This window comes from Polypterus senegalus, chromosome 6 (genome assembly GCF_016835505.1).
Source record: "Polypterus senegalus isolate Bchr_013 chromosome 6, ASM1683550v1, whole genome shotgun sequence".
Lineage (NCBI taxonomy): Eukaryota > Metazoa > Chordata > Cladistia > Polypteriformes > Polypteridae > Polypterus > Polypterus senegalus.
In genome coordinates this window covers 10,823,850-10,837,952 of record NC_053159.1, presented here as the reverse complement: position 1 = coordinate 10,837,952, position 14,103 = coordinate 10,823,850, and the positions used below count along the sequence as shown (strand labels likewise).

Below are 14,103 nucleotides of genomic sequence, written 5' to 3'. Positions count from 1 at the left end.
AACACTGCGACATGTCTTTGTGATTTGAGAGGTCAGCCAGTCAGAGACACACAGGATGAAAAGCACCATAGGCAGGAAAGCGCTAGGCCCGAACGCTGCAGCCTTTGCACTTTGTAGATGTATGCTAAAATATTTTATGAAAAAAGACGTATCCAGATACATCCGTAATAATGGTATAATTAGAAAAATGAGTCTGACAGTAACCAGAACATTAATGAAACACAATATGCTGCGCCCACCATATTAAGACAGAGAAAAACCCACAGAGCATTATGCATTTCAATAATAACAATCACCTTTTAAAGAAGATCACAGACTTCGCTTTTCTTGTTATTGAAATACTCAAGTGACCCCTGATTGCATCATAATAGCGGCATCCAATTGTATTAGAAAAACTGTCCAATAATTGCTATTTGAAGTGGTGTATTGAATGGCAAAATCAATCAGATCAGCTGTCATGTTTCTAAGAGCAAAGCAGTTTTCTGGGCAGCTACAAATTACAATCTGAAATTACATGTTTGCTGAAGAACTCCACGTAATGGCAGCAAAGGGCCGGCGCACATCACGAGGAGCTCCGATGATCTGACGGCGACTTTGTGTTTTAAACCTTCACCAGCAGACAGAGTTCTCTTCTCTGGAGTTATGCCATGCCATGTCCTACTCTTGTTGTTCAGACCACTGCCACCGGGCCCAAAAGTGCACTCGCCAGGCCATCACACAGCTGACCGCATGACGAACACACCAACTCCATAGCCACCAAGGAGCAGTAGCATCTCTACGTCCTTCAGCGGATGAAGAAGGCAAGAACATCGACTACCCCCACCCACCTCTCATTCTACAGGGGACACCATAGATAGATAGATAGATAGATAGATAGATAGATATGAAAGGCACTATATGTAGATAGATAGATAGATAGATAGATAGATAGATAGATAGATAGATAGATAGATAGATAGATAGAGATTTATTTTAGTGTAGTAGGCAGGATAAGATAGATTTTGGATCGGAACGGCGAATTAGAAAGCCTAAGAAATTAAAGTTATTTTTAAATAGCGTAGGGAAAGGAAGCAATTACATTTGAGGCAGAAAAGGATTTTCTTTTTCTTTTTTTTTTTTGGTCAAATGCTTAGGGAAGCTGAAATTTGGAATTATGATTGGTCAGGACAGCAGGGCTGTTATTTTACATGACATTTAAAGTTTAATGCCCATCCATCGATTTGTTCATTTTTTGAACCCATGTGTTCAGGATGTTTATTAAAACCAAATCCAAATGGTAAAATACACAGTGTTGATAAAAAAGAAAGAAAGAAAGAAAGATAGATAGATAGATAGATAGATAGATAGATAGATAGATAGATAGATGTTAGCATAGTAGGCAGGATAAGATAGATAGATAGATAGATAGATAGATAGATAGATAGATAGATAGATAGATAGATAGATAAGTAGATAGATAGATAGATAGATTGATCTTAGCGTAGTAGGCAGGATAGCTAAAGGTCTATTTCAGGTCCTTGTAACCAATCAAGCTGTGTCTGTCTTTCTGTGGTCCACACTGTAGCTGGCCCTGTAAACTGATGGTTTTTGTGAGGGTCCTCAATGCGTAGCTCAGCCTCTGACAAATGAGAAACTGTGTAAATCAATATGGTTTTCTTTAACAAAGTGAGCAATGCTGCACCAATAACTTGGAAATATTCCCATTTAGCCATCTTCTAACAGGCTGGTCGTCACCTTAAAGTTCATCATCATGACTTGTTTCTTCTTGACCTTTATATTTATGCTTTCAGAGGATTCCTATTTGCTCGTGCAGCTTTAAGGTTGACACATAACCTTTTAAACTCCCATTACAGCTCCTGCTCTTGTAGTTTATGGTTTATTTTACACCTTGCTAATCTTTCTATTGAATTTAACAACAAAAGAAAAAAAATTAAAACCGAGAGGGTGTCAGGATACGATTCCCTTTTCATTTACTTTCAAAAATGTCATGCTGCTCTTTTTTAATTTTGTTTTTTATTTTTTATTTTTTTTTCTTCTTGATTTCAGCTTGTTGGCTGCTCCGCCATTATCACTGACTTTCGAGATTTTAAAAATGTCAGTATCTTTAAAGAGATGCAAAGTCATCAACTTACACTTGCAATGGACATAATTAGGCCTTTAATCTTTCAGAATTCAAATGGCAATGTTTCACTCGTTCAAAATGTAATTTTACTGCAGTAGCTGAGAGTGGCGAGATTAAGTTATTCTTCTTTGAATAACACAGAACAATGTGGTATTGTTCGTCACACAGCAAATGCAGCTTCAAAGCCAAATGTTCCGCTCAGCGGAATTGACAAATCGAGTTTGGTCATCTGAGGCCACCGGTGATCTCTTAAGGAGAGGCCCACAGGGGGTACTGCATGCCCGTATGGAGTGACTGGGCACATGAGGCCTCTCGAGGGTATCGGGGGGATGGCGACTGGCGCTCAGATACAAACACAATGTCCTCAGCACACCCCAATAAGTAGTGATCATTTCTTTAATTTGTGTGACTCCTTTCTGAAACCTTAGGTTGCTTCTCCTAGAATTACGGAAAAACCAACAGTGAAGCAACAACAATAGAATGGATGAAAACACAAAACTGGTGACAAAACACAGCAACACAAGAGCAACTACAGAGAATGTACAAAGTGAGAACGCCACCTGTTGGAAAATGTGTGCGTGGTGTAGACATTCAGGTGCAGTCACAGAATTGGTTGGCAGTTTAGAAAGTTGAAGCAATTTTAGGTGTGTTCACGTATAAATCACAAAGCACTTAGTGTGATAGCCGTCTGTCTGTCTGTCTGTCTGTCTGTCCGCATGTAGCAGCTGGATCCACCATGGACTCATTTTGTTCAGATGTGGCCCACTTATTCATCAAAGACAGGTCAATTTGAGCGCTGCACATTTGACAACAAATGTGATGAAATATAATTTGCATGTAATAAAATAAATGAGACTAACCCACTTTCCCAGTACGCTTCACAGAGACCATTTAAAAATCGAGGAGGCAGTGGACCCCAAATGCTACAGACTGTTACCCCTGAATGAACAGCACAAAATAAAACTGACCTGTAGTTTAAAAGTATCCCCGTCTTAATATGTTCAACGTTTAACCGACTACAAAAAATGTTTTTACTGGAAAAAAATTATGAAAAAAAATGTAAACAAGAAAACCTTGCAGCAGTTTCATTTGAACGGAACGTTAGCTGACCATAATGAGAATATTATGAGTACTGCCACCAGACATAGAGCACTGATAACTGTGCATGCACTCAGTTTCTCGCAGCAATCCATTGACATTTTAATAAGAACAATAATAATAATAATAATAATAATTCTTGACATTTATGCAGCACCTTTCTCACTACTCAAAGTGCTTTACAAAGAGAGTGGGAAGCCATTTCAAACACGACTTATGTACAGTATCCATCTGGAGGATGCAACGGCAGCCATTACTGCTGCAGTGCACTCAACAGAAATTAATTTTAGGTGGTGAAGGGGTGAGAGACAGTTAGCCAATTAGAGATGGGAGATGATTAGGGGTCCGGAATGATTCAGCCGTGGTGGAAAATTTAGCTAGGACATCAGGAAACACCCAACTCTTTATGAAGGATGCCCAGGGGTCAGTTATGACCACACAGAGTCAGGACCTCCAAAGGACAGTGCCTTTTATATAACACAGTGTCTCCATCATGGCACTGGGGCATTTGGATCCACGTACCGTACAGACCACAGGGTAAGTGCCCCCTGCAGGCATCACCAACACCTGTTCCATGCATGTGTAGTCAGCAATGTGCCACTTTGAAAACAAGCCATAAAGGAGACAACTCCATCTGCAAGAGAGGACCCAATGATCTTTTCTGTACTGTATAGTACCTTTCATATCTATCACTTTAATTATGTAGTACCTATAAAGCATATAGTGCCTTTCATATCTGTCTATTATATAGTGCCTGTCCTATCTATCTATCTATCTATCTATCTATCTATCTATCTATCTATCTATCTATCTATCTATCTATCTATCATATAGTGCCTGTCCTATCTATCTATCTATCTATTTATTTATTTATTATACAGTACTTTTCCTATCTATCTATCTATCTATCTGTTAAATAGTGCCTTTCATATCTATCTAGCTATCTATCTATCTATCGTCTATGATATAGTGCCTTTTCTATCTATCTATTTATCGATCTATTATATAGTGTCTTTCCTATCTATCTATCTATTATATAGTGCTTTTCATATCTATCTATCTATCTATCTATCGTCTATCATATAGTGCCTTTCCTATCTATCTATCAATCTATCTATTTATCTATCTATTATATAGTGTCTTTTCTATCTATCTATCTATCTGTCTATCTATCTATCTATCTAACATCCTGCCAACTACGCTAAAATTAATATCTATTCATCTGTTATATAGTGCCTTTCATATCTATCTATCTATCTATCTATCATTTTAATAGTGCCCATGAAGTGTATAGTGCCTTTCTTATCTATCTTTCTATCTTATTGGTATTATTTACCATCAACACTGTGTATTTTACCATTTGGATTTGGTTTTAATAAACATCCTGAACACATGGGCTCAAAAAATGAACAGATAGATCGATGGATGGGCGTTAAACATTAAATGTCATGTAAAATAACTGCCTTGCTGTCCTGACCAATCATAATTCCAAATTTTCAGCTTCCCTAAGCATTTGACCAAAAAAAAAAGAAACCCCCTTTCTGCCTCAGACGTAATTGCTTCTTTTTCCTACGCTATTTAAAAATAACTTTCATTTCTTAGGCTTTCTGCTTCGCCGTCCCGATCAAAATCCATACAATCAATTCTCACAGTCAAAATCATTAGCAGGAGCGGCTGTGGTCACACATTTGTCAGAAGTGCCTTCCAGTTAGCTTCAAAAACCAGTGCCATCCAAAAGAGAAACATTCTAATTGCATTACAGAAGACCCAGCGGTGAGACGCCAGGGCTCAGGAGAATTGATGGCACACGCGGAGTTAGACGGTGACTTTACATTGAGCGCTCGCCTCGTCCTTCCACCCTGTTTTAATTCTTTTCGGTTTGGTGATGGCGAGGATATTCCCGAGCTCACCTCCGCTGATTACACCGAGCTGTTGTTTATTGTGATGAGGGCTACGGCATTGTTCAAATCAAACATCATAACACGGAGTGTTAAATTGTAAATTATATATCTAGGACCATGCTGAGAGTAAAATAATGCGGTAATGAATGATCCCCAGTGTAAATCAAACTCGTTTTTTTTCTTTTTTTTCCGATGGAATTGGAGACCTTGACTGTACAAATGCTGCTGCAGTAAATGAAACGTGCCGTAATTGTAATGATGGCAGTTTAATTTAAAGGCGCGGACTTTATTGATAGTGTTGTCATATCTCGGCAGCTGCTTGTATAACTTTCTAAATACGAAGCCTGACAATCCCTGATGCTCGCAGTTAGATGTAAGATATATCGCCTTCGCTTTTTTTGTGTTACAGAACCTTTGTATGACACGCTGCAAGTAACAATGTTGGAACAACCTGCCTAATTAGCTTTGAGGCAACACAGTTTTATGAATCCGCGCCTCTCCCTCACGGCACATTAGCTCTTTTTTTATTTTATTTTATTATATATATATATATTTTTTGCTGCGCTTGAATCGAAGCCAAGACATTTCAAATGCAGACGTATTTTAATGAGGCTCCCATATACTCTGTGGTGTCATAAAAAAATAACCGCTAATTGCTTCTATTTCCGATCTCATTAGTAGTAAAATCTTGTCGCAGGCATCAAAGGAAAGGCCTGATAGGTTGAGTTGGAGATACAAAAAGTCTAACTTAACAGGAAGAGAATCGCCCAAAGATAATTTAATAATCGCATGTCATGGGAAATCAGCTGTTAGAAGAAGCCCACCCGTCTCAACCATCACAACTATTCACGTTAACAAATATTTCAAAATTGAAGTGATGTGTTTATGGGATCGGTGATCACAACGCTTTACAATGCCCACAAGGAAAGAAGACCCCCGTATGTCCGTGGCTATCGGCAACATCTACGGACTAACCATGTAATACACGGTGATAGAGTCAAGTGTTGGGGGAGCCAGCCGGGTGACCCCTTTTTAATATTTAAACTGCCCTTAACCAAACCTGGTACCCGACAGCTCGTTCAATAAAGTAAAACGGAAAAGCAGGTTAACAAAAAAATGAGATAAGAGTCTTCTTCCATCTTTTTTTTTTTTTGTCTTGTACTTTGAAGCTTCAGTCATCAGTCTGCTCTCTCCTGACAGCAGCGTCTCGCTTTTATAGCAGAGGTTACTGCATTTGGGGGGCGGGGCGGAGTCAGTTTCACTCAGTGGGCGGTTTCTCGGGAGAAAAGGGAGAGGCGATCATCTGTGACCACGCCCCCCTCGTGTGCCAGTGTGGAAATTGTGGAGGGAAATGTGGGTGCCTTGTCTCACTGGGAGGGGTAGCATAACAAAATGTTGTGAAAGATAAGAAAGAATGGAATAGTAAACATGATAAACTGCGAGGGGGAGATGGTCGTGTAAAGGGGATGGACTTTAACCAATCGCAATAAAGAAGATAATGTGTTGTGGCGGACGGCTGGGACCCTTGCCTGACCGGAAAGCCTCCATGATGGAAGGATCGGGGAGAGGACATATCCTCCCCAGGGACGCAAGAGGGGGACACAGAATTGGAGCTGGGAGGCTCAACCCTGTTGGGGCTTGTGGTCACCACCAGTGGGTGCATGGACAGTCCCGGAGCCATGGACTGCAGGACTTCCAACACACCCAGAAGTTCTGCTGGAAGAGGATCTGGGAATATGTGGAGTACTTCCGGGGACCCTTACAGCACTTCCATCATAATCTAGATTGCTGCCGGAAGAGGATCCAGAAACATGTGAAGTACTTCTGGGGGCCCTTACAGCATTTCCGACATAATCTGGAGTGCTGCCGGAAGAGGATCAGGGAACTTGTAGAGTACTTTCAGGGATCCTTACCGGAAGAAGGTGGTGGACAGAGCTTGCGTGAAGGAGTTTAGGAAGTAAAGACACTGTTGCCCAGGTAATGCTCGGGCCTAATGCTTACGCAAGGCACGCCTGTACCGTTCCCTGTGTAACGCTTGGCACTAACACTGTTGACCCTTTTACAGCCTGAGTAATCCTTGGGTCTAACATGAGACGCATCTATACCGTTGCCTAAATAAAGCTCGCCACTAACGCTGTTGGCACTTTTACAGCCTGAGTAAACCTTGGGTCTGATGCAAGACACCTCTACACCGTGATCCGGGTAAAACTTGGGCATGATGTTTATACAAGACACGCCTACACCATTGCCTGAGTAATGCTCGATACTACCGCTGTTGGCACTTTTACAGCCCCAGTAAACCTCATGCCTTATGTGAAATGTGTCTATACCGTCAGTTTTACAGTCTGAGTAATCCTCGGGTCTTACATCACACGTCTATGCCATTGCCTGGGTAGTGTTTGAGTCTGATGCTTATGCTAAACACATTTATACCGTTGCCTGAGTAACACTCAGCATTAATGCTGTTGGCACTTTTACAGTCTGAGTAAAACTCAGGTCTTATGTGAGACGTATCTATACCGCTGCCCCGGTAACGCTCGGACCTGACGCTTACACAAGACATGCCCATACTGTTGCCAGAGTAATGCTTGATACTAATGCTGTTGGCACTTTTACAGCCCCAGAAACCTCATGCCTTATGTGAAATGTGTGTATACCGTTGCCTGGGTAACGCTCGGACCTGACACTTACATAAGACACGCCCATACTGCTGCCCGAGTAACGCTTGATACTAATGCTGTTGGCACTTTTACAGCCCAAGTAATCCTTCGGGTCTTACACAAGACACGTCTATACCGTTGCCTGGGTAACCCTCGGGTGTGATGTTTTTGCTAGACACACCCATACCGTTGCCTGAGTAACGCTCGGCACTAAAACTGTTGTCACTTTTACAGCCTCAGTAAACCTTGTATCTTATGTGAAATGCATCTATACCGTTGCCTTGGTAACGCTTGGGCCTGACACTTACACAAGACATGCCTACACCGTTGCCTGGGCAGCACTTGGGTCCGATGTTTATGCTAGACACACCCATACCGTTGCCCGAGTAACGCTCGGCACTATCACCGTTGGCACTTTTACAGCCGTAGTAAACCTCGTGTCTTATGTGAAATGTGTCAATACCATTGCCTGGGTAACACTCGGGCCTGGCGCGTACATAAGACATGCCTACACTGTTGCCTGAGTAACGCTCGACACAAAACCTGTTGGCACTTTTACAGCCGAGTACTCCTCAGGTGTTACGTGACATGCGTCTATACCGCTGCTCAAATGTTTGAATACTATTATGAATAAGAGATTTCAGTTTTTGATTTTTAAAAAATGTACAAACCTCTCTGAGAACATGTTTTTCACTTTTTCATTATGGGTTGTTGAGTGTAGAAGGATGGGCAAAAAATTGCTGCGTTTAAAATTGCACCTGCAACACAATAAAGTTTCCAGAAGGCGCAGGGCTCGGCATACTTTCTCAAATCGCAGCACTTCTGTGTACATATCGCAGATTCCCTTTTAATATATTTTTAACGTAACGCTTCTGAACGGCAATAGTTAAGTGAAATTGTAAATAATGAAAATAAACATTTGACCTATTACAATCTCCTTTATTTCCTTTGGAAAGTTTCCCAGTGTGACTTTCTCTAGGCTGTCATTCACTGTGCCTTTGCTTGACCTACACAGCAATTCTGACAAATATTGTTAGATTGACTCAACTAAAAAATGTTCACTTCTGTAATGTAAAAAAACCATTAAATCTAAAAAAAAAAAAAGTCAAATTTGGCCAGTCGACTGTTAATGGGGCCGATGGAAGAGATACAAGGAGAGCTCTATTGTAGAAGCTTGGGATTTTGTAAAGGAGTTAATTAAAGCTTTTATAGAACGGCAGCCAGCCACACAGAACAACGTGATCTCCCATAAACGAATTGGGGGAATCTTCACCTCTCCTCTGTGCGCCACAGCTAAAGGAAAACGGTTTCTTACATTTGTTAGCGGTCACTTTGCCTCATGTTATATCTACGAGGGTTTCAATATATTTTAATTCTTTTAAAATGTATCACTTTTTTCCATCAGTAAATCAAAGATTCGGGTAAGAAAACAGACATGTGGGGAAAGGAACCAACCACCAACCCACCTTAGGGGTCAATTCCCACTATGCCAACTAATAAGCACCAGTCAGCCTTACCTGCCAGTCTCTGAGATTGGACACAAGAATGTATTTCTTATTAGCACTGCGTGGAAGGCATGAACCGAGTCTACCCGGGGTGCACGTGTAGACACACACACTTTAAAGCTGCCAATTAAACTAACCTACCCATCAAGCACCGGGAGAATGCATTAGTCTCACAAGCCAGACGCATAATATATACAACCTGAAACTAGAAAATTTTAGGACAGTATGGAAAATGCAAAAAAGAAATGTGGAGGTGAGCGTCAGTAGGCTTTGCGTCCAAGGAACCAAGACATTTAAAGTTTACCGCCCATCCATTGATGAATCCGTTCATTTTTCTCAAGCAGAGTTAATAAAGAGGAAAAAAAAAGTCAGACAGGACACTTATTAAAACCAAATGCAAACAGTAAAGTACAGTGTTGATGATAAATAATGTCAATAAATAATCCAGTTTATAAAAATTCGGATGTGGAGCGGTTGTGGGCTTTGAGCCCTAGGAACCAAGTTATCCATACTATTCTCTAACATTTCAGTAATTATTCACCGCTGACCATAAAATACATCATTACGATAGAAACTGACAAGAAGAATTCATCGTTAATTGCAGAAATACGGTATTATTCAACTTAATTTTTAGAATAATTGTTCAATATATTATTAACTAGCCATCCCTGATGGCTTCGTCTGCCTATCAGTGAAACAGGACAGTGACAAGGGCCTCGCCCGGCTCTCCACTCCTGACGTCACGTTTCCTGCTCCCCTCGCCCCACAGCCTCTGTCTTGGATTAGTGCAAATATTTCACTACTGCAAGCGAACTATGTTGAGAGAAGTCGCAAAATCAACCAGAATCTTCATGCAGATTATAAAAATAAAACCCGATCTAAATCCATAAAGTAGTTCTCTCGTTCACTGGCTAAACGGAGGTAAGTTACACCCCAAAGCTGGTGCGTGAGTGGGTAGGGCTCCGCCCCCTCCCTTTGGCCCACTGCGTGTCTCAAAGATTTGCGCAAATAAATCGGTTACAACAAACGAACCATAATACTTGGAGCGATGAGAGAAGTCGCAAAATCAAACGGAATGTTCAAGCAAATTATAGAATAACGCCCAATCTAAATCCATCAAGTAGTTCTCTCATTCGCTAGCTAAGTGGAGGTAAGGTTATGTATGCCCTGAGGCAGATTAGTGAGTGAGTGAGTGAGGAGGGACCCCCTCACTCCCTGCAACCCGTTGAGTCTCTCTCGGATTCACTCTAATAAATCAGTACCGCAAGCGAACTGTGATGAGTAAGTCGCAAAATCAATGGAGTGTTCAAAAAAATTATAGAAGAAACCCCAATCTAAATCCGTGAAGTAGTTCTCTCATTTGCTAGCTAAGTGGAGGTAAGGTTACTCCCCGAGGCATATGCTTAAGTGAGGAGGGCAAACTCCCTGTTGAGTCTCTCTCGGATTCGCACTAATAAATCGGTACCGCAAACGAACTGTGATGAGTAAGTCGTAAAATCAATGAAGTGTTCAAAAAAATTATAGAAAAAAACCTGATCTAAATCTGTTAAGTAGTCTCTCGTGAAAGCGGCCAGACATAGAAACGGCTCTAAAAAACTATAAGAAATTTCGTGCTTAGACCACGAGATTTTTTAAACCGTTTATTAGTGAGCACCTATGGGCCAGGGGTAACCTACAATCCAAATTTCAAGTCCCAAGTCCTCACGGTTCGGGAGATTTCGTGATGAGTAAGTCGGTGGTATTTGGCTTTTATATATAGAGATTTGATTTGATTTATTGTTGATGGTTCTTTATCGTACATACTCGTATAAAAATACCAGTAATGGCACACTGCACGAATCCACTTGATTTGAGCATTCCTAGTCTTCATCCTCTTTCTCTTTACGTTTATCAATTGTTTGCTCAGAGGTTGATCCACTTGCTGCTTCCTGAGCAGCTCTTCTTTTCTCCGTACTAGCGATGCGCTTCTTCTCTTCTTTCGTCGACATCTTTTCACGTTAAAACTGATTAAGTCCGTGTTTGTGTTGCAATTACTGAGTACGTTTAATTTTTCACTTAAGCTGGCACTTAAGTCTTCTATCTGCCTCAAGAATGATTTAGGATATGAAGAGGTAGAGGAAGTGACGGCGAAGGTGGTAGGGATGAGAATGGCGCCCGTACACATGTGCCTGCTGCCCGCTGCCGAGAGTTAATTCTACAATAAAATAAAAAGAGGAATAACCTTGGAGGTCAATCATCACCCCGAAAGTGGATAGTAGACATCATGTAGTATATGTGTACCAAATTTCAGGTCAATAGTTGATACAGACAGACAAACGGACAGCCACAGTAACGTATTATACGAGATGTGATCAAAAAATACGATGATTGTTGCTGCCGAGCGTCATCCAATGGAAAGGCAGGGATCGTCAATATGGGAAGCGGCACGTCGAACGTTAGTAACAGTGGGTGACAAGTTTTAGGTTGTTTGGTGCAGTCAGTTGGTTGTGAGCTCCGGTTGAGAGAAGGCGTGTTTTTAAAGTGTGGCGTAAATCACGGATCGCGAACAACACATTAACATGAAATTTTGACAACACTCTGTGTCACACGTCACTTTTTGCACAGCAATTTCTCTCAAATAAAAACATGAGGGTGTGTCCTCATCCCCCTTAGTCACCTGATTTGGCTCCGTGCGACTTCCGGCTGTTCCCCAAAGTCAAAATGACCATGAAAGGTAAACGTTTCGAATCGATTAGGACATCGAGGCAACCACTAAAGACACTCATGAAAGAGGACTTCCAGAAGTGCTTCAGAAAGTGGCAAGAACAATGGGATAAGTGTGTTCAAAGTGGGGGGGGGTATTTTGGGGGTCATGGTAATTTGTCTTTTACTGCAATATTTTTCATTCAATTTTAAACATTCACCATATTTTTTGATCCCACCTCATATATAAAGATAATCATTGTCTCTGCGGTTTACTCCTCAAATATCTATCCCCATATCTGAGTATATGAGAAAGTCGTGGGGAGACCATTCTCAATTTTTCTTATTTGCCATTGTTCGTCTGGAGACAACCAGGAATGAATTTTGCTTAAAAGTGAGTGGGGACAATGAGACGGCTCACTGAGTGGCACATTTCTAAACTAATCTGCTGCCACAAGAAGGCGGAGCTCAAAGAAGGGGAGGGGATTTTGAACTACAAAGAGCGGAGGTGCTGTCGTTAACCTGGTCTGATAGGCAGCAAGCTTCTGCTTATGAGGAACCATCGAAAAGTCCTACTAGACAGAAAGGCTGTTCTCCTGTATATGGAAATGTCGCCTAAAGGAGCATTGGGATCAATGGATGGACAGATTCTCTCATCTGATTGGATGGCCTGCATAGACTCCATTACAGAAAACCCAAGCAGGAAATCGACCCAACGTGTGGCCACTATACCCACCAACCAGTGACCCACCGGCGGGCAGCCGACGACCAACACTAGAATATCCTCTGATTAGTTTTTTTCTGCGACTACCGGGAGGCCTGACATTCAACCTCAAAGGAAAATATTTATAAAGTACTTAAACTTAGCAAACATCCTTTCACTGAAGGTAAAACCTTTTTAAGAATTCAAAGAAGAATAAAGAAAAAGAATACCACTTCAAGAGGTAATAGAAGCTTAAAATGTGTTTGAGTGATGATTCATTCGACAGTTGCATCAAGTACAGCCACACTTTTATATTTATTCATGTACTTTTATTTTATTCAGGCACAAACAACACGCTTCTTCAGTTCAGAAGAAGCACAAGCTTTAATCTTTGCAGTGGCCGAGTCAGACAAGTCAGGCAGAGTGAACGTACAGCTCCGTCTCACACAAGTGTGTCTGCATTGATCATAAGGTGTGATATTTTATTCTTATTTAAAGAGCTGTTTATAAAGAATGAGTGTCGTCCATATTGATTGGGACAAACACACATTTTGCTTTAATTTCCTTCACTGCTTCACTATTTAAAATTTCAAATCAATATATGTATGTGTATATATATATATATATATATATATATATATATATATATATATATATATATATATATATATATATATATATACAGTATAAATACATATTGTGATGCCCAAGGGTGCGTAGAGCCGCTCTGTCCCCGACACAGACAGGCAGGATACAGGATTAGCACACAACACACGGTTTACTGTATCTATAGTTTGCCTTCCACAGCACACAATGCTCACAGGGTAAAGCACAACACAGTTCCTCCTCTCAGCCAGTCCCTCCGCCTCCACTCCTTCTCAAGAGCTTCGTCTTCTTCCTCCCGACTCAGGCCATTGAGTGGCGGTGACTGGCTGCATTTATAGGGCACTCAGAAGGAGTCCAGGTGCCCAACGAGCTTCTTCCGGCAACACATAGAGCCCTGTAAAAGTCCACGTGCCCCCTGGTGGAGGGCACGGGCCCCAGCAGGGTTGAACTTCCACTTCCATGCTCATAATCTGTTGCCCCGGGGCACTGCTCTATGCCAGTCGAGGAGAAGAAATGTCCTGGAAATGTTGTCTCCCCCGGTCCATCCACTGCCGCTGTATCTCAGCCAAGTAAGGCCTTGGACATCCACCTCAATGTTTTATATATATATATATATATATATATATATATAAAAAAATATATCTATATATATATAATCTTCATTTGGATCTTGATCTTTGTTTGTCCGCGAATGAATTAGAAGAAGAAGCACTAGATAGCAGTAGAGAGACAGCTAAAACATAGGCATTGTATAAAGAATCTCCTCCAGGCTTATACCACTGAAGACTGTAGTACGCCAGTCACACCTCAAAACACAGACATTCAA

At 41.2% G+C, this 14,103-nt stretch overlaps 1 protein-coding gene across 9 annotated transcripts in view; it reads right to left on the bottom strand.

The window, feature by feature from the left end:
* The window catches only part of LOC120530784 (nck-associated protein 5-like), a 746,735-nt gene that overhangs the window by 255,243 nt on the left and 477,389 nt on the right, over window positions 1–14,103 (bottom strand). The gene's annotated exons all lie outside the window — the stretch shown is intronic.